Source organism: Musca domestica, unplaced genomic scaffold, assembly GCF_030504385.1.
Source record: "Musca domestica strain aabys unplaced genomic scaffold, Musca_domestica.polishedcontigs.V.1.1 15, whole genome shotgun sequence".
NCBI lineage: Eukaryota > Metazoa > Arthropoda > Insecta > Diptera > Muscidae > Musca > Musca domestica.
The window spans coordinates 17,960,938-17,983,700 of NW_026712207.1; the positions used below are offsets into that span (position 1 = coordinate 17,960,938).

A 22,763-nucleotide genomic window follows, 5' to 3' on the forward strand; every position below is an offset into this window, starting at 1 on the left:
CAAACGCGGATGAATGGAGTGGGGACATTGATTGGATTAGCATTGCAATGATTATGCAGAACATTGATGATTCGGTCGCTTAGACCGCATCGATGATGAACGAACCGAAGAAGAGTCGATTTTTTATTCACTAGGGGGTCGATGTACATTTTTGGGCATTACAGCCAACTGCGACTGCATCACATAGTTTACAGATTTTCCAAATGGTTGACACAATAGCTCCTACGGTGGACTTCTTCTGACATTTGAAGGCTCACCCTTTAAAGCTAGCGCAAATCATTTTAAAGGTGACAAATGCAAACCGGTCAAGTTGAACATTGCCAAGTCGTTCTCACAGTAAACTTTCTCCAATAGCACTCGAAGTACTCCTTCCCAAGTTCTCTACACCTATTAATGTCTTTCTAATATAACCAGACAATTCATATTGATTAGTTCTAATGACCGGTCCAAGGCTACATAGTTTGTTTTCGAAACTTACCATTGCGAAGCTATGGCATTACCAGATTCAACCTCAACAGCAGCATTTCACTGGATGTGTTAATTACAATTTAATTCGGTGGACTGGGACGTGGGCATTCCGTTGGCAGCCAGCTGCCGAATTCCGTGTTCCCTTCCGCCTCCATTTCATCCGAAAGTCTCTTAAATGAAATTTATATCTTTGGTGTTCCCAAATCGGAAACGATGTTTAAATGCCTATAAATACTAATTAAGAGGGGGACATGCTGAGTGGCTCATCGTGTCCAAATGGGAAACAGAACACATGGAAGTGCTCAGACACTACCAAGAAATCGATGTTTATTCAGTTAATTAAACACCACCACCGAATGGGATGGACTTTGTTGGATGATAATGAATGACTACAATTATCGATACGGTATTCAAACTTTTGCCTCACAGTATAAGACAACAGCAACAACAGCTATGAACAGCTTTAGGGCCGTCGCACATTGGAGCTTTTCAAGAACAGCGGAGGAAGCTGTTGTTGCCTCTTTAAGGAGCACATCCACTTAGGCGGTGACTTTATTTACTACTACTTTAATAATGGACTGGGAAACGCTTTGAACAAACGCATTTAGAGCGGAGGAGGCCGTTGTGAGAAATAGTTATTGTTTATCGGAACGAATAAGGTTTTATAGGGGATCATACAACTTAAGACTTGAGTCGTACGATTACTTATTTTCTCGATAACTCGGAATATCTAGACGCCAAGATGCGTAGTAATTGGCAATTTCTGATGGTGCCATCTTAACCATCCCCTTGTCTTTTTTCAATAGTTGCATCCATTCGGCTTTTCATAATTTTCACGTATTAGTAACGCATCGGGCAGGCCCATTCGCCAGCAATCATCCGCAGCCGAGCACATCAGCATTTGCGGAATTTCGATATTAACATTTTCATATTCGTTGCCCAATATGAAATCAATCAAAACGTTCCAAAACGTTAATGAATTCCAATCACATTTCACTTAGCAGATGAATGCCAAATATTTATATTTACACGGGAGCCACACGGGGGAGAGACGAAACATATTGGCTGTATGTAAGGTGTGTGTGTGTGTGTGTGTGGCTTTGTGGGTGTGCGGGTCGCGGTGCTCACGTGCGTTGCCAAACGGAAATCAAATTTGTTCATTTCCATTGCAACCTGCCTTTGTGATGCTGCAAAGCCAATTCATAAATACTCTCACACTGGCATTTGCAACGCAAGCTACGGCTGACGGGTAGAAGTATTTGTTTGCATTGGATGAGCGATTGTTAGACCCCGTTACGTATGGGTATGTCGTCTCTCCTCTCCTCGCTGTCGTCCTCGTCGTCTTCAAGGGTAAAGAAGTGAGCTTGACTTGACTCAACAATATCTTTAATGGTATCGCAACTCCATTATCTCGACTTCCAATGCTTCCGCTCACGCGATGCGTGCTTTCAGCTACTATCCTGTCGGTGTGCTCCTAAATGCGTGTGTTTTTTATTATTTGATTTTTTGTTTTGTTTTCTTTTTTCGGTGGAAGTGGTTGCCATGCCTGGATGCACTCAAAGGTCTGGCTGTTTTGAATGTGGCAGCACGCACTCCCCACAATCGCACCGGGGACTGTGTTTCTCGGAAGCAATTTTAATTCGGTTTTCGGTTTCCAGCAACTGGGTAAAGCTTCCTCTTTGCGCAGAATTGCCGTATGTAAATATTATGTACACTTGAGTGTGCAGTCTAAGTGAGGGTCCCTGCTTTATGGTGTAGACACACTTCCATGGCTACCCGGATTAGTGTCGTCATTAACTTGTCCTCCGTCATGGCATAATGAGGAGCGTTTCGATTGTATTTTTGTTTGCACTCAACGAAGCCTTCAATTGCTTTGTGAGAGGAAACAAAGGCGGCAAATATTATGAATGGAAATTAAAAATAATCGCTTCTTGTTGGTCCGAAACATTTTCCAGAGTTCAAGTACGACGGCCTATACAACAGCTAGTCAGAGAACAAAGGCCACATAAAATAAATCCAAATAAAATGTGCGTTTCCATACGAAAAGACTTGCACAGAATTTCGACTGTTTGAAGCAACTAAAATGGCAAACTTTTCAAATCAATTTGTTTGGGATTGAATTGAATCGAATTTTGAATCCAGCAGAGCAACAGTACCTTTCTGTTCAGAAAGATATTTTGATATCTTGTAAAGATATGTATTCATTTGGCCATCGATATGCATTCCCTTCCAACCGCTGTCGTTTCAAACAACCATCACTGCTGCTCCAAATAGATTACTTAACAAATAATTCTTTTGGTCTTCCGTTGTGTGTCTCTCCTCCGAGCCTTCAGCGTACACCAGCAGTTCCTTTCTTCTTCAATGTCTGCCTTACAAATGTCACTTTTCGGATTTTCTCCGATCCTGGCGAATTTACATTATGAAATTCCCATTAACATATTATCTGGCATATGGAAGAGGGGCTATGTGTGTGTGTGTATTTTTCGACGTACATACACATGCGACAATCTGTCAGTTAACTGACTCAAGCAAATATCAGTGTATGTGTGTGTGTGGGCGCGCGCCTTCAAAAGTAATAAAAAGCAGCGCCATGACAACATTTTATGACTTTGTGTAATTACCCGACAAGGAACAGGGACAACCATGACCGAAAACGTTTTTCACTTCGGTTGCGCGTCGTGGGTAACGTGGCATAGCCACAGCCGTCCTCTTCGTAGCCAAAAACATGTTTAATATGAAACGTTTACACGGAAAAAGATACAAGTCAACACAAAAGCATTCCCATGTCCCAGACCACCCAACGCCCAAGGATGCGACAACGAAGAACAAATATTCTCCCGCGGATTGTTTGCGCCAACAATGGAAGAGGGTGGTGAGGCCAGGTGAATTTCTTATCAGAATTAAAACCGGTGCAACATGATTAATGTCGGCACACTCACACACACACGCATTGTTGCATACATACAAATGAATGCTCAGTTATGTGACGATTTAAATTCCCAATGTCTTTGTACTTCCCAGCCATTGTTCCCGATGAGCTTTGCGTTCGATGATGCGTAAAATTTCCATTAACATACTTTGCGAATATTGCTCCGCGTTCGTCCTTTGATCACTCCTATCGTCGGATGTCGTTTTCTTGCAGCTAATTAATTGACGCCCTCCCGTGCTCAACACAGAAATGTGAAAGCAAAATGTACGGCAGTGGTTTAACAAACAACGCGCTTAATTCAGTCCTTTGAAACCAAAAGTGTAAGACTTGTTTAATGCTGGTCCTGAAGCAGAATTAGTTTTTCGGAGTGGAGAATTACCTGTCCCAGAGGGGGCTTTTCAATTGGGAATTTGTTTCGGAGAGGCAAGAGGCGACGAGATATGTTCAGAGTTTTAAGTTGTCCTTTTAATTGTTGTCCCATGTCGACCATTCTTAAGTTGGTGACAATCAGTTCATATTAGAAACTATCTTCCGTATGAAATATTGTCAGAATTGACATAAACGACACATATTTACATACTCTATATCCTCTCTCATATTAATATGTCAATTTGCGCCTTCGCACGCAAGCAGCGCCCGTCAATTGCACCGGGCACAATCATCCGAACAACTTCAATTTAAAACTATTTACGATTGTCGCCAAGTCGGTTAATTTATTCACGGAACACTGTCGTCCAATACAACGACGCATCTTTAACTGTTTTTTTTTTTCACTTCCAAATAACAAACATACCTGTACTTTCTGAGCGATCCTGCGATTCCAATATGTATAACAAGGACACTTTAAACCAAAGATTAAACAAATAAACAAGGAATAAAAGTGCACTGCATTGCACAAATATATGGGTAAAATGAGAAGGGGAGAAAGTTGCAACTGACAGAAGGTATATTTTGGTACATCTAACATTACGAACGTACCGAACGATATTAGAATGAGTTATACGACTGATGCTGACCACTGTGCACACGTTAATAAAAACAGAAAACTTGGTTCAAAAGCATAGACAGACAAAAACTGAGAAATGTCTGTTGCTATTCTGCTCCCCTTGTTAGTTGTTTGTATCCTCATAGCATATCCCTAAAGAAGTCTGTTGAGAAGAGTCGAAGGATTGAATTATAAAATGAAACACTATTTTTTCAACTGACCTCAAGTCAAAATAAAGCCATTAAGAAGACAGTCAGATTTTTGATTTGGGTTAGTGTTTATGGGCTTTGCTCTGGCGCCCAAACTGTTTGAAGCGATGCCGAACAGATGGTCACCACGATTCTGATTAAACCCAGGTCTGTCCTATGCGTAAATTAATTGTGTAAACATTTTGTTGTGGCCATGTGTGTATTCCACCTGTACAAGTTCACAGGAAGCTTCTGAATGTTTACTTGTCATCCTTCTCAAGTCCTTCTCAATCCTCTCATACAGGCCTTAACACCAGTCATTCGAAATGTAGCCTAACCTGATCATTGACAATGTTGCCCCGCACAAAAGCCTAAACAGGATTCTTGTCGATGGGACAACATGGAAAGTTGTTAATTTTATTACACTCGAGAGAGACTTTACTTCTTGTTTCATTTGCATTTCAATCGCATTTTGCCGAACCGAGTGTTTCATGTGTATGTGTGTGTGTGTGTTGGCGGCACTGGCCTACTGAAGGTTATACGGCTACAAGGACATTCGTTCCTCTCCACTCCCATCATTTGTACGGCAGATATAATAGACAATCATGCTTGTTGTAAGACACCTCTTGATGGGACGTTGAGTATTTCTATGCGCTCCACTTGTGCCACACTCACTGGAGTGGAGCATTCATAACATCCACTTCAGTGCTGTCATGAGTAGTCTTTATGCCAGCGATGAGACGAAGGCAGGCGGAGTTCAAAATGAGGTCGGACGACAAAAGACCTTCCCTTTGATATTGAAATTGCAATGCAAATTAATGAGACCAGCCATCCACATCCGTCTGCAATAGACTGTACACCAGCTAAGTGGGTGGCAGTCAGGGTCAGAGCTTTTGTTGGCACACGGAAACTTATGCCGTAAGGTTGCAGCAAACTATGGCCGCCAGGCGAATATGACCATAGAACGGCATCTGAATGCCTCATTTGTCAGGTGTGTACAAAAGTCCTTCTGGTGGACAATCAAAAGGATCACCAATTGTCAGGGTAACGGCAGTGGGAAATCATTGTCAAGAACTATACCTGTGTCCGGGTGCATGCATACTCCCGACACTTCTCTTCACACCGGAGCGGATGGGTGCTTTGTTGATAAATTGATAGATGTCGCTTACGAACAATGGTCGGCAGAGGATAATCAATGTTCTCTCCTAATGGAATGACAGCCTCGATTAATGCAACAAATGTATTGACATCATTTTACAACAGGCAGCTATTTAGCATATTTACAGAACATAGGAAACAAAGAGAGGTGTTATGGACTGTACACGGCTGGATTCAACGAATGTTCAAAGACACCGACTCGAAGAACGCTGAATATGCCCCTCCTTTCACAATTTCCATCTCATTGAATGTTTTAGCTAGCCTGCAAGACCATTTAGGTTTAAAACTTTTCGAGATTTAGTTCAACATTCCTTAGATTCATACAAAATTTTAGATGAAATCCATGGTACAATGAAGAGAAGGCAGGTCAACTTTGAAAAAATTGCAAGTATAGAGGTCTACCTGTTTGGCTTGTAATGTCAAAATTAGTATCAGAACAATAAAAAATCAAACAACTTGTTGCATTTATTTTGAATAAAGAATTGAAAACCGCGATAACTGAATGAAAGGTCAACACTTATTTTCAAAATCATGTACTATATATATCTAAAGGATCATTTCGCTACAAAAACTCTAGATTTTTTCGATGCATACGTTGAAATAAACATTTTGAAAACATCTGAATTGAATATTTTCTGAACAATTTTTTTGTTATTGAAAAGAAAACACATACATAAACAAAATAAGATGACATATTAAGCCAAGAAAATAAAAAAATTTTAATCATATCGTATTATGATTAGATAGTTTTAATACAACCTTTTTATTGTCATTTTATCCTCTCCTTATTATCCTGCGACTACAAAAGTCAGCACCGTTGAGTTTGTCAAAATAACAAATTTTGTCTGCGTGACGGAAGCGTCCAGCCAATTCCAAAGTTAAAGTAACATTTAAAAAATTTCCTTTTTATTTCCCCTAAAATATTTTCATGTTTCTAATCAAGGCCTATATTAGGTCGGCCAGGAAGCGAATTGTTTAAAAATACAACTCTGTCTGTTTATTTTAATGTCAATTTTTTGTTTTTCCTAGGCGAAAAAACTTGTTTCGCCCTGACATTTAATAATCAAAGAAAACAAAGAAAAACAAAACCAAAAGGAAAACATCATGTATCAGAATGTCGACTTTTGTGTGGGAGGTATGATTATTATGCATTTTATGAAAGATAAATTTATTCAAAATTTTGACCCTTTGTGGGAGAGAAGACTGATATCGTCCTAGCACTAGTTTGAACGAATTGGATGATCTGTTTTTGCTGTAAACCTAAATTGTTGACCTTTTCTGAGGTAGGTACCAGGATTGGACCAATACTGCTCTTCTACGAACTCGGTCTAAGTTTTCTGAACCAAATTGGGGGCTCCTTTCGAGAGTTATCGTGTGCATCAAATGGATGGATGGACAGACACCTCTAGATCGATTCCAAATGTTCTGTAACGGATTTGGCCCAAAGCGACCTACGGTTTCGAACCGTTGATTCGATGAGACACGTTTTGGCCGTATCAAATTTTATACCTATCAATTATTGATACAGTCAAACGCCATAATTTTTACATTTTTTTTTTTTAAATTTTATTGAGTGAAAGCAAAAAATGTCGGAAATAGCATCAAATTTTAGAATAAGTTTAGATTTGTTCGAATTGGTCACCTTTGGCACGAATTATGGCCTTCAAACGGCCAATTAAAACGGTCACACGCTGCTCGAATGTGGCTCTGCGGTATTTTGGCCCATTCCCGGCGAAGCGCTTGCTTGAGGTGATCGACACTTTGGTGTTTTTTGGTGCCAACCTTGCTTTTCCAAAATACTCCAGAAACAATAGTCCAACTGATTGGTATCCGAAGATTTTGGTGGCCTCATTTTGTAACTATTCTTGGGTGGCGCGTGCTGAGTGCGAAGGCGCTGAGTCCTGTTGGAATGTCCAAGGTTTGCGGCCAAAATGTTTGTGTGTCCAAGGCTTTAATACACCCTCCAGAACATTTTCGCGATAATATTCTCTTCCAGATTTCACCACATGAGCAACGTCGAAGTGCTTAGAGCATACAGAAGACGTTGCTTGTAATTATACCTTGCAAACGTTACTCCATTCTGCCCTCGACACTTCATCCTTTGGAACTGAATTTTCCTATTTATTTATAATTTATATAGATTTGTCTTCAAATTCCTTTAGTAATTTAAATTATTTCGGAATTTATTGGCAAGACCGTCGCAATTTTCTTTTTGTATTCATAGGGCGAATTCAAAATATATTTTGACAGAAAACTTGGTCGTCAGATGGTCTTACTGGCCGACCTTCTATAGGCCTTGTTTCTAATGTTATTTTGTTTTTACAACAAAATCGATTTTATTTTCCGCATAACTTGTGTTTTTAATGTCAAAATTATTAGCATATGCTGTCTTTGAAAAAAGCTAGACAGGGAGGAGAACTATCGGTAGTAAAATACAACTCTGATTCAAGGCAGTTTAGAAAATGCTATATTGTTTATGTTCTTGCTGGCCATGGTAGAAGAACATCAACACTCGTCAACATGGATATGTCAAAGAAATATTAAAAAGTGTCAACAAAAATAATGGCCTGGTTCTCTGAGGCAATCGAAATGCTACGTTCGCGTCCTATTCGGCAGAAATCCAATGACTGTGATCTGTTTCTACCTTCTACTCGAATGGTGACTAGAACGGTCAACTAGAAAGAACAACAGGATCTGTTATAAAGATGGTAGAGATCGGACCATTTCTTCTGGTACCTCCCTCCAATGGGTCAAAGTTTTGAATAAAATCCGAAATAAGCATCTGGTTCCCTTCATATTTCACACATCACATTATTTCTACTAACCCTAGATCTGATGTGAAGATGGGATATATCGGTCCACTCCTTCTGATCCCCTCCTCCGCCACAATCTGATCATGGCTATTCGTTTTTTTTTATTTCCTACTCCTTCTGGTATCTCCCCACAATCTGATCATGGCTATTCGGTTTTTTTTAGTTCCCACTCCTTCTGGTACCTCCCCACAATCTGACCATGGCTATTCGGCGAGCTAAACTAACGATAACGATAACCATGTCGCTGGGAAGTTCAGGGGTTTGTCATTCAAAATAATATTATTTGAAAGGCAAAATAAACATCAGGTATTGTAGTATATAGTCCCACATGCATACAGCGGTTCAATATTTATTTTCCCACCTTTATGGGAATTTTGGATCGATTCTAGGTTTGGCATGACTGTAGCCAAGTCACTTGAATACTTTCATTTATTTATTTCGATATATTTCTGTGATTTGTTCAACAACTGTGTCAAGTTTCCGGGATCCTTTAACAGACCAAAAAGATAACCGTATGAACTGGAATTACCTGGAGCACCATCTCATCGTTGCTCTTAGTGCGGACTTACATTTCGTCATATCGTATTTGGCTCCCAGCGCACAAGAAAAACATTATTCTCCGACTAAGGAGAAGCCCTTCTGAATTTTCTAATGTGGATATAATTGCCAGATTGGTTCCATTCCCTTCCCCTTCATAACTAACGAATAGCCTGATATCAAAATGTTGCTCATCCTCACCCCTTCGCACATCAGAGGTAGGCACATGAACACTACTATGTACATCAGTTAGCGAGTGAGTCAGTTAGCTAGTTAGCGAGTGCACAACACATCGGGATTCCATAACAACAACACAGACCTAGACAAATGCGAGTAACGCTGGCGGGACACACACAAGTGAACTCTGAGAATGAACAGAAGTAGAAAATCAGCCTGGTATCATGCGGAGCATAAAATGTTTTTTTTTTTCATGCCAGTACATGTCGAGCATCGCCAGTGATACTGTTCGAATGAAAGTGGAAGGGCGCCGCAAACTGCGAACAAGCAGAAACAGCATAGTCAGCTCTTAGACGACTACGACTACAGGATGCATGGATGATGTGGCAGAAATGGGAGGGTGAAAATTCACACTAATTAAGTCGCTGAAAATGTAGCGGTAGCTGGTAAAACATACAAATCTTCCAACACCTTAATTAACATTTCGCATTTAATAAAGTCAAGAAGGCAACAAAGCACGACGTCAGCCAAGCGGCCCGCACCAACAACACCACAATAGAACAATTCAGCAAATTGCTATTCTTGTACTTAAATCCACCTATCCATGTACACGCATGGGGGGCTGCGGGCAGAGGGAAGGGGGCTGGTGATGGCGCCTTGGCACAGCACTGGAGGAGTACTTTACGAGAAACAATGCCTCGCCGCGTCTTTGCCTTCGGCATTCTATGCTCATTTGTAATTAGCATAAAATGCCGAATTCTCAAGCACAGAGAGGTGGCGGTGTTGTTCTTGTTGTCGTTTGCAAAGCCTTCCGACAGACTGACAAACAGGCGTTGCTGTTGGGGCTGTGAAGTTGGTGTGCATTGTCATCGTAAACTAATCTGAAGAGCTCCGCAAGTAAAGTGAGTTGAGAACAAACATGAATTTTTTATCGACTTTTGCGCTCGGAATATCAACACACACGCATACACACACACACACACTGTAGTTCGGTAATTACGATGACGGAGGAGAAAACGGGTTTATTGCACATTTATTTACCTTCTTGTATGCCAATTTATTTTCAATTTAAACAAGAGCTGCGTAATGAGATTCAACATTCGTACTGGGTCGGATGTATGCCGAAGTAATCGTCAGGAACATTGTCAACAGCTAGGATCATAGGTGTGGGTGTTAAGTCCACCTGTGCCGTCTAATTATTGAACAACAGCGTTGACTCCGGACTCAAGTTGGCAATCGTTTCGTATCGACTCTTTTCGATTTAAAGTCTAATTCATATCTCGGCAATTCTGACGGAAAACTCGCCAACGTTGCTATTTTAACAGCAGGATGTATAGACTGCCAAACTCAGAGTCTTTTATTTCGACCCAATTGTCTGCTCAATGTAATATCCCGGATTTGCCAAGAAGATACATATCGTCTATGTTTCCAACATATTCCTAAGCCGTGAGCATAAAAATGTTAATATTCCTATTCTCCAATGACAACAACAACCTTAGGAAAGAGCTTATCTTTTAAATTCTTAAAGGCGCAATCATGTAGTTCAGTTGAGGTCCATTAGTGGAACAAGTTCAATATGTAGGACTATTCAGGGTAGGGGGCAGAGAATCCGTTGTACCTTAACAAGTAGAGACACTGCTGACAACTGCACCCGACTGCCAGGCTCAGGAGATGAGTGGAAACACATAACACACAACCGCACACAATTCATGTGTGTGTGTGTATGCCTCTGCGTGGGCGAGCTGCGGCTTTCAAGAGTTTCCAATAATGCTGGTCTCAGCCATGTCAGACATCATTATAATGGCATTGGTGGCAACGACATCCCCTGCATGTGTTTGCCAAATGACACTTAACCGTTTAAAGCTCCTTACATATACACTTCAGAGTATCTCTTTAAAGCGGCACACACACAGGCTAAAATGTGCGAAGAGTGTGAGCGTGTGTGTGTTTGGAAATCTGCCTTGTGAGGTGGTGTGTGCACGCGTGTGTGTGTGTACATGTTTATGCTATTCATAAATTCATTTATATGCTTATCCCAGAGAATTGTTCCGCATCGGATAACATTGTACGTAGCACATCAGCATTTAGAGCCATCTCCAGCCATGGGAAGTGGGCTCGAATATCGCACTCCGTCGACCCATTCGAATGCTAGGCAGGCAATAGGCCAAGTTATGTTTATTTATTTAGTAACGCTTAGATGACATTCAGTACAAATTGCGAGGACGAAATATTTGATGCCCTATAATTCGAATATTGGCCCAGATTGGTAACATTTGATGTAAGAAGTTTCGAAGCAGCCACAACCAAAGGAGATTTTAAAGCGACCAAGAGATGAAAGGAGAAAGACATTTCGTGTTCTTCTTTTGTTATATATGTTCTGCTTGCACAAAATGTTCGATACAGGGTTCCAGTGGGGGGACGCGATACCCAACAATGAAATGGAAATGACATAGTTCGGACTATCAGCAACACATTATGTAGGCAAATATTTATAAGTGTGGGGGTTTCATTTGCCAGTTGTTACCAAATTATGTCATGTCATGGTCCAAGTAGTCACGATACATTCTGAACTTATTATAATTGTGTCTACTGCCTCTTTGTCAATTTCCGGTTTATGAATGTCCTAGTACTATGTGTAGATAATCATTAAAGAACATTACACATTTAAAATAAAAAAGGCCAACTAGCGGTCTTCTCTGTATCGCAGTTCTCACTACCCAACTAAATCAGCTTCAGTTTAACATTTCGGATTCGAATTGCTAATTTATTCTTCAACTTGCTAGTTGCCCGCTACTTCGTCAGCAAAAAGTACATCTTAAAATTTAAGATTAGTTCCAACAGTTCGTGTTAGGCCTTTTTGGTACTCCAAATGAACAATTTGTTCAGTTTGGCAAAATGTTTTGATCAGACTTTAAAGATTTTATATATTATTCAGGTTTCTTTATTTTTCGGAAAGTACTTCACAAGTTCAGCTCTATTCCTTTACCCAATCCCAAATTTGGTAACATTTAGTACGAATAATTATAATACGCATTTGCAATACCACCACCAGATCACAACACGAATAGAGACCCAAAATAATACTTCGGGATTCCAGCTCTATTTCTCTACCCAATATATTGCCATTTTCGAACAATTACAATACGCATTTGCAAACCCACCAGATACCAATAAAACCCCATTATCAAACTTCGGGATTCCAACTCTATTCCTTCACCCAATACCAAATTTAGTACCACTTAGTACTTTTCGAACAAATATAGTACACATTTCCAAATCTTAACCACAGACATAACATAAAATTCCGGAATTCCAGCTCTATCGGTGCATGCAAATTGAAATTGTATCAAATTTAGTACAATTTAGTAATTTTCTTACACATAAGTACAAATTTCGAAAACCCATTCCAAATTTCAAATTTATAGCTCTAACCGTTCACTTGTTACGAAATCGTATCAAATGTAGTACATTTTAGTACTTCTCATGCACTTATAGTGTAAATGTACCCTTTGGTACATCTATCATACACTCCATCAGTGACCCTCATTCCAATTTTAAGAGCTCAACACAAGCCAATACCAACAACCATTTTATCCCAAAACTGAAAATAATAAAACAATTGGGAAGGAAATACCCTCCCCCTGGTTGGAGTATGTAGGAAGGGTAGAGATTACAAAATCTCTTCATTGGCTTTCTAATTTCCTGCTGGCTTATCCTTGGTATTATTCCATTCCGTTCCGTCCCGCCTGTATATTTGTATATATACAGGCGTATTCACATTTATTTAGACTAATTGTTAGTGTACTTCTTAAAAAAAAAAAAAAAAAACAACATTGCGACTTCACCAAAGTCCTCCAACACAAATGGAAATGGGGACAAATGTCAATTTAAAAAAAAAAACTAATCACGTCCCTATTTTATGATTTATGTTTTGACCTTTCAAACGAAGCCCAAACGATGGTGGTTTTATGTCAGTGCCACTCTCGCTTTTGCGCCACAGAGAACAGGGGAGAAGTTTAATGTCTGTCTACTGTCATATGACCATTTGTCGAACTAGTTGTTCTGCATCATCTATTGGTCGAATGCGGCCTAGCTGGCCATTCTCAATTCCTTATGAATGTTGTGGATAAAGTCTGTCCTGCAACATGTTCTACGTTTTCAGATAAGAAGGTGGTTTTGGAAATGCGTAGTATATTGTGTACGAAAGTACTATATTTGGTGCCGAGTGTAAGAGGGTGAAAGATTTTGATAATTGCTTGTGGTTTTGGAAATGCGTATACGGTAGTTTTGGAATATCGTATGCGAAAAGTACTGAATAGTACTAAAGTTGATGTAGAGTAGGAATGGAACTGGAATTATGAATTCAGATATAAGAGTCATTTCATTTCGACAGCTAACCACATCATTGGACTATCCGAAAGAAGAACCACAGCTTGACCAAAAGGTTTAGATAAACGTAAACACAACATAGCCCTTCATACTTAAATTTCCGAGACATCGATTCTCTCTTACAAAATGTCACTTTGCATTGCGGCAAATTGGGAATTCAAAATGGGTCTATGTTTTCGTATTGTTTCTAATAATTTTAGATTCAAGTCAACATTTTAGCCATGTCAGTAACTGAATATGGAAGCGGTATAACAGGAAATATGAAACTTTTTATGGCATTTATTATAAGTATTTAAGCTCTAAATGCTACTAACCGCATAACCGATCCGTAGAATTGGTAACTTTTCTTGGGCCACGAATATTTTTCTAGAAGTTTTTCGTTTTTTTTACTCACAACCTTTAATGCAAACGACAATTATTGTGTAGCGTGGCCCATTTTCTAGGGCAGCCATACAGTTACTACCAAACGAGACCGTTTCAAATTTAACACCACCTTTTACTAAACTTGCTCAGCAATGGATAATAAAAGAGCGGATGAAGTCTACAGAATTGTTGAGCATATTTTACAAATTTTATGTGCAATACAACAAACCAAATGTTATTCCTCCCACCCTGAATTACACACAGAGTCTTATAATGTATCAGTCGTAAAATACAGTTACTTAAACAAAGTTATTTTCATAAAAAAAGGATTTTGCTGTTTGTCTTCGGGAAACCCCAGCCCAGCCGGTCGACGGAGGCGCCGTACAGGAAATATGAAACTTTTTATGGCGTTTATTATAAGTATTTAAGCTCTAAATGCTACTAAAACATTAAAATTAAATACCGCTGTGAAGAAATTAAAACTTGTTCGTTGATGTTTGCAAGCGGCAAACAATGTGCAGCAAGTGACCCCCCCCCCCCCCACCTTCCACTCTCCATATTCCAGTGACAATTCAAGTCGGCTAGGAAGTTGCTTAAAATAAGTCCGTGAAATGAGAAGTTGTTAATTCTTCCACAATTTAAAATAATTGGGATTATGGCGAGGAGCCGAAAACCATTAATGAGTTTTGGGAAGCGCGGATAGACTCGAGGCATGTGACTGGAATTCTGCTTGATTGCATACTTTTAGGAATTAGAAAACATCGACAAGAAAAAGCACTTATTTGACAACTACATATCCTCTTATTATGCATCATTCCAGGAAGCTATCAAATTATCAATTAGTCGTATAAAGTGTACATTGCAGGTCCGAGTACCAACCTAAAGACGACAAAGGTCAACAATTAATAGGAGTGTAATTTGCATGAATTTGTTTAAATTTTTACTGGAAGCTCTTCGTTTACCTGAATGTCCAGAAAGTCAGACCGAAATGAGAGGAATTTTGACATTTAATTTACTGAGGGTTTGCAAAATCTTACTGGAAAAATATCCCTATTTCGAGTATTGTTTGAATACACTTTAGACATGTCCGTTCAAGTTGGGAGGCGAATGTGTCTGGCGAATTTAAATTAAAATTATTTTAAAAATAATAAACTTCGAATATTTTTGTTTCAACAAATAAATAGAAACACTTTGCAGGTGTTGCCTGAATACCCAACACTTCCAGAGCTACAGGTCCATGTAAGTGAGAGTACACCTCCTAAATTCTGCGACGTTGTAAAATAACACTTTGAAATACAATGCGAAACACACACACACTCAGACAGCTCCCCGCTAACAGCTCTTCCGATTAATTGAAACGACGACTGAAAGTTCTGTTCGTTTTAAAGAACAATGGCCACTCTACAATGTCCTTTTGTGTCCTTGCCAATCATTTACTCTGTGCCTCGTACACTCCCCTCAACTCTCCGCTGGCATTCATTCCCAAGAGCTAAAAAACTAATTTATAATAATGCTATAATTAGTTGACATATGTCCTGTTTGTTGTTGTTACTGTTGCCATTGCTCTTAAACGAAAAAAAAAACAATGCCAGCTTTGAAGCAGAAAAAGTAAAAAGCACAGCGAATGACGGAAACAGTGAGGGGGACAATACGGCAGGCCTAGCGGGTACTGGGTGGGAAAATCCTTGACATTTTAACATTAAATAAATTATTTACTCCTTAGTTTGCACTGCACGTGCTCGCTCGCTTGCTCGCTCGTTCGCTCATACGTACACGTATAGGTACAAACAAGTACAGTTTGCCCCCAAAAGGTTTTCAAATGATTTATTTCTTTTACGAACATGGACTATGGCCCTCTGATTTATGCAGAAGCAAACAAAATGTTCCAGTAAATATTTTTGAGAATTTTTTAAATTCTGGAAGCGATTCGCCTATCATTGGGCTTCCATGGTCAATTTTTAAGAGAAAACCGTCCTGTTAGCCAAATCCCGGTTTGGTATTCTCATTTTCGACCTTTCGGCCAATGCTCACTAGAAATAGGAAACTATATATTTAAATGTCTGAGGAAGTGACTTTCGAACAATTTTTGCCATGTTATGTTGTCAGTTTTGGTTGAATTGGTCCTCTAATGTCATCAATAATCTGTTCTAAGCGATTAACTGGCCAACCATCAACGGGTAGCACATGTAAAATATGCGAATATTTCGACGGTACTGCTGGCATTTACCTTTGTTGTCACTTTTGCTTGATCGACTCCGCTGGTCGAGATAAGAGGATCCGTACCATAGATGGATCGTTGGCAGATTTTTAGGTTTTGATCATAAAACAATCGAAAGCGGACACAGCTACAAAGAGTTCAAAGAGATTAAAAAATGACGTTGAATGTACTTTCTATGAAATAAAAACTTGTTACCTTTATAACATTTTTCATTTGTCCCCCAGAAGCTTCCATTTCAGAATTCAGCGTTATTATGCAATAACAAACTTGATCCTATTGTTGTTTCTAAAAGCCTCTTGTATTTATTAGGTTAAAACTCTGCAACCAATCTACTGTTGCAGAATGCTTCTGTTTATGAAACCTTTGGACCGATTTCTCAGATGATAGGCATGTGAGCACTGAAAATATTCGATCATAATGTATATGCGATCTGGTTTCTGTCAAAAACTCTAAATATTTTCCCGAGGCTTACGACTTTCTCTGATGTATGATGACTGGAGCCGTTTGGTCGGGTTGGAGACTGTGCATTCGGTGTACAGTTAACATTTTCTTCCATGTTTGCCTCATTAAAGCGACGATTCTATGTTTATGATTTTATTTGTTTGCCTTGCTCTCCAGACGATCGGGAATTTGCTGTGACCATTGACAGTGAGGGAGACACTTTACACACTCAAAACTATGCGACGCGTTGCGGCTCATCGGAGATATTTGGTGTGGATGATCTACAAGGCCGTGCTATTTATTTGGAGGCTTTTGCGATAAAGCGTTGATGATGTTGTCCTTAAAAATAATTAGTTAATCGCAATGAAAGGCACACCACGGTTTTCCTGGCCACGTCAGAGAAAGTGAGTGACGAACCTAATGATCTGAATTTGCGGTGAAAAGGAAAACCACCAGATAGACACTATCACACACTCGCCACTATGCGACGCGTTTTGACGTTGGTTAAGCGGATCATCACGCATATTTGGTGTGGATGATGGCTTATAAGGGCCGTTCTGTGGAAAGTAGTATATAATTCGAACTTATTGCGATTAAACACCAGAAACCCTCCAAGTTTGACTCAAGTTCTAATAGCAAGACGTTTTCACAGCAAAGCTTGATTTTTTTGTAGTGATGGACATTTTAACCAGAACAACTATATTGCTTCCATACACCTGTTAAAGTGATGCTGTAGGAAGACGTGTTAATGGCTCTAAGCGTTGAGTTGGCTGCACACCGTGGACCGCTGTTCAAATCCCACATTTTAGATTTATGAGTTTCGCCTAGTTAAGGCGAAGGTCATATGGTTATGATTTATTTGTTTGTTTATCTGCCGAGACGAGCTTAATAATCTATTTGGATCGGCGAACCAAGACCAAAGTTTTGTTCACCTTGAGGCAAGAACACTGAGTTGTATAGCGTGAACTGGTAGCGCCTTTATGGCATGCCCGCCAGTCCCTCATTTCTATTTATTATATTTCTAATGTAGAGCATCAAAAAAAACCGAATCCTTTTTTTACATTTTCCTCTTTGACGGAACTACAAACTTATTCCAACACAAGCAGAGCCAGTGCCGGAACATTGCGCCATTATGGCTTGCGGGGCATATCAAAGAACACCAAGAACGAGAACAATATTGGGGGTAAAACCATTATCCTTGTTGCATACTAAATGGTATGTTTGTGCTTGTGCGAACCTATTGCACAGCACACGAGGGTTTCTGTTCAGACATACGAGGGTCCGATCGAAGGAACCTGGATAGCTATTGTTGAAGTTATTGTTGAAAATCTTATGAAAACAATTCGTTGAGCATCTGTTACCTAGTGTAGCCCCAAATAACAATTACGAATAACATCCTTCGCTGCAGAATTCAAATAAAATCTAGGGCTGAACAAACAACCAAGGGCTCGTTTGCTTGTCCAACATTTTAAAGCACATTTCCCTGTAAAATGACCACGAAGAAGTAGTGGCAATAGTTCTTGCAATGATTCTCCAATGTCCTCCACTAAATGTTTGCAATATTCCCAGAGAATATAGATTTGCCCACTTCCTATTTAGACGGGCATCTTTTAATTGCTGGAGCTGAAATGCAAATACCAACCCTCGTATAAAATGCATGAGCACTCCTTATTTCATTTTAGGCATATCATTAGCTGTCGAAATGTTAGAGAAATGCAATTCAGCAATCATACGAAATGAGCATAGGTGTGTTCGGATGTGCATGTGCATGTGTTTGTATGTATGTATGTAAATTTCGATGTGCTCAGCTAACGTCAGACGAGGGCATGCACGAATGTGAACATGTATTCATTCGTGGCTATGTGCATGGCCGTGTTTAAATGCCACGTTAATGCATTCGGCGCCATCGTTACTGCGGCAGATGTTGCTGTCTGAAGCGGTTGCCATTACAATAGCACTGCCATTGCCATTGTAGTCGGAGCTATTGGCCCGTATCCTGCTCGAAATGCAAATAAATGTAAATGTTCTCCTTCTGAGTTTCCGTTTCTTTTGGTGGAAAATGTATTTATTTATACATCTGCACAAACACAAAGACATATGAAATAAAGAGGACCTACGTATAGTGTGACTCGAAAAGAAATGTGCGATTTTGCGAGGCTGGTATGGCTGGTACATGTGAATGGCTGGTCAACTAGAACCAGAACCTGCAAAAATCTACTAAGTTTGGGATCTTTTTCGGAAAGTCGGCAATCGTAGTAAACATTTTTACATTCTTGCAGTCCTGGAACCGACCATAGATGTTGTCTGTCTGGTCAAATATCCAATTTGGTAGAGGTATTTCCAGGCTGCATTTTGTACCGAATATCATTATTACATAATATTAGGGCTTTGAGATGTGCTATATCTCCACCGATTTTCACCAAATTCAATACACGTAATTTGGCTGTATGTGCACATCTGTAAATCGATCCTCTTTGAGCTGATGCACAATAAGAGTGAAATGGAGGCAACATCTATATCTCGAAATTTGGACCGATCGTCATCAATCATCTCAATCGGACAATAAAATCGACCTGTATTTAGGTTACACAAACAAACGACAGACGGATGGACGCTCATGAATAAATCGAACCAGAAAGTTAAATAAATTAGGCCGACTATGGGGAACAAGCAAGTGAACATACGAAGCTGTTTGCCTAACATATCTAGGAAAATAATCAGAAAAACTTGTCCATCATTACTTGTTCTGTCTCCCGATTTTATCTATTCTTTGAATTTGTGTTGCAAGTTCCCTGTACTTTGCCCCGATGACTGCTGGCCATCTGAGAAATAATAAGTAGTAACTTATTTATCCAATAAACCATGTTTGCCTTTTTTTTTTCTTTTTTCAAAATTCTACATTTTCAATGTTCACCAGAGGGCTGCAGCGAGTATGAATAATTCAATCATTCCCGATTTCTTACATTGGAGATGAAAACCTATTTTGAAGTTGTTCAAATTTGACGAGGTAAATTACAGAAACGTACAGAGCTTGATGTTATTGTTTGAAAGGAGGTACCCTTGACTAAATTGTACAATGCAACAAACACTCGAGTGTTGGAGATAAGAGTATGTTTACATTACAGCATTTTGCCGAATTAGCCTCCTCCATGAGGATCTGTTGAACGTATATCCAAGGGAATTGACAATTTAAATCCACTAGCTTTACTAAGTCCTGTAAACTGTACACGTACTATAAAATAGTTATTCCGCAACAAAACCACGATGGAGACCCGTATTAAACCTAGGGGTGAACTTGTTTAGCAAGGACAAGTTAATGCATTTAGCTCCAATTTTCTTTTGTTACACGAACGGTTTACCCTTTGACAAAGTCACATCCCATTCACCCTGTTCATACCTTTTAATGTCATTTTCAAAGAAAGGTAAACACAAACACAGGTAACATCAACTATAGCGGATAGGCAACATGGAAATGAGACAAAAGGACAAGGACTCTAACGGGTTTTGTAAGCGGAACTGCATTTCGCCATGACAAGGGGAATACCAAACCCCTCCACTTTTGCCAAGATGTCGGGGAAAAGAATAAATTAAACATAAAAAAAAATTAGTCGAATAGACCTAGACGTACCCAGTAACTTCAAGCTCATACAAATACCTGCTACTTGTGCTGTTGAGCAATCGGCAAAAGGGAAATGTGTTTTTGATGTGGATGAGTACGACTTACAATAAATGACAGATTTACAGAAAGCACATTGTTGTTATGGAAGACAAGTTGCCTGTGAACATTCCGTATGCTGAAAACAAGGTGAGCAGCACGAAGGTGATAGCATATAGGTAATGCACTTTCAATTTTCAATTTGGGACTGACAAAAAGATTCCATTACGTTGCAATTTGATAACTGCGAGGAGGTCAGCAGGTCTTTCTCGACATGGTATGATGGGAAACACCAAATATGGCGTAAACGATCAACCTCCAGTAAACGTGTCCACAGTCGTTGCGAGTAATCGAACGTGACCATTTATTTAAAGGAACAAGTAACAGATGTAACATTGTTTTAGATATCCACTAGCGGACCCGGTCTACGTTGCTGACCCCTAGTTTTATTGTTCAATGCTTATTTTTAAGAATATTACAATCGAATAGTTTCAATGTTATTCAATTTATGTTTAAACAAAGTCCATACTTTGCTAAACATGGGCTTCAGCTGCAATCAATCAATCTATCAAATTGCCACTTTCAGATCATTGGCTTACCTCTAAAGTTTCTTTATTAGCACATTTTTGCTGTAGCTTGACGGATGCGTTCGCTAAATCGGGTGAAATTCCTGAATCAAAGAAATGGGCTGTAATTTTGAATTCGCAACGTTAAGAAAGAATGCTGCCAGTTGTTTAGTTTGGTCCATCCCATGATTGAGAGCATCCAAAGGGCAGCCTAATTTAATTTCTCTTTTATGACCTCACCCATAATGTGGCGGAAAATTATTTTTCATCGGTTTATCATACCATAAAACATACTTTGGGGACATAGAGAGTCAAATTGTCGAATTGTCTGTCCGCCTGTCCCTTAAGATTATGAAAGAGATTCCAATATTTAAATAGACCTTGAAAATAGCACAGACGTGTAAATAATCCCTATACGCTGACTGACGTAGCCACAAATACCTCTTCGAGGGTCCAATAGACAAACAATTGTTTAAAAAATATCTACAATTTTTCAAGCCTTTTAAGCAAACCCCCCAATTAGCGGTGCCTGCAAATTTTGAGGAACATTTTCCAATTTAAAAATTAGCGTTTTAGATTAGGTTAGAAGAGCATTTATTTTATATGGCACCTTATAGTGATATCCGGCATCTAATTCATCCCAATCCAAAAAAAAAAAAAAAAAATAAATAAAATATTGAAAATATTGATTTTGTAAAATTTTCTCATATTTTTTCAATTTTGTCATATTTTTGTCATATTTTCATTTTGAATTAAACATTTGGTAATATTTCTACAGCTAACAAAACTAAGTAGTTAGGATATCATATACAGATCGCTTTTATGGCCCGATCCTTACGAAATTTTGCATGGGGATAAGATGAGGGCCAGAATAGAAGCCTACTCTTTTTAGAGATGATCGCCATATATTTAGGGTTTGAAATGGACCAAAAAACTGCTAAATTGTCGGCAGGTCGTAATTATCGCCCGATCATCACGCACATTTGAAAGGGGGTTACCGGACATTGCAAAAGCCAAGCAGTTTTGGATGGTCATCCAAAAATATTCAATGTGTGAAATAGTTTGCCAACTTTTGTAGACAAAATACGAAAATGTCCATTCCAGAGACTTTTTCGAGAATTCACAAATACAGGAAAGACGCACTTCTGACTATTTCGTTAACGCTGATTTCGTGGAAGAATATAGTCAAATGTCTGTATCTCATATAGATGCGTTTCAGTCAAAAACCAATAATAAATGTTAATCTTTTGCCACTTCTGAGAGATTATAGGTCTTTGGGAAATATTGGTTCCAGATCTAGGAAGACCATTTAAGTGCAACATCTACCAATAAATTGGAAATGAGCAAATTAGTTTAAGTTGCAAAGTTTAAGTAGGCAAAGGCTACATTCGAGCGGGGCCGACCGTTGAATACCCTACAACACTATAATAAACGATACAGTTTATATAGGCGAGATACTCGAAAGAATTGCACAAGATATTGTGACAAATAATAAAAGAAAACCATCAGGTTTCGTTCTCTAATTTTCGAATAAACTAATTTGCTCATTTCCAATTTATTGGTAGATGTTGCACTTAAATGGTCTTCCTAGATCTGGAACCAATATTTCCCAAAGACCTATAATCTCTCAGAAGTGGCAAAAGATTAACATTTATTATTGGTTTTTGACTGAAACGCATCTATATGAGATACAGACATTTGACTATATTCTTCCACGAAATCAGCGTTAACGAAATAGTCAGAAGTGCGTCTTTCCTGTATTTGTGAATTCTCGAAAAAGTCTCTGGAATGGACATTTTCGTTTTTGTCTACAAAAGTTGGCAAACTATTTCACACATTGAATATTTTTGGATGACCATCCAAAACTGCTTGGCTT

The 22,763-nt window shown here is 39.1% G+C and overlaps 1 protein-coding gene across 5 annotated transcripts in view; it reads right to left on the reverse strand.

Annotated features, from left to right (window-relative positions):
- The window catches only part of LOC101892356 (uncharacterized), a 63,972-nt gene that overhangs the window by 34,189 nt on the left and 7,020 nt on the right, over positions 1-22,763 (reverse strand). Inside the window, exon 1 of one of the 5 annotated variants that reach the window (XM_059119798.1) lies at positions 16,235-16,258. The exons of the other annotated variants lie outside the window; for them this stretch is intronic. The gene's annotated coding sequence lies outside the window, so the exon portion shown is untranslated. Of the gene's footprint in view, positions 1-16,234; positions 16,259-22,763 lie in introns of those variants that run through there. 5 annotated transcript variants of the gene reach the window in all.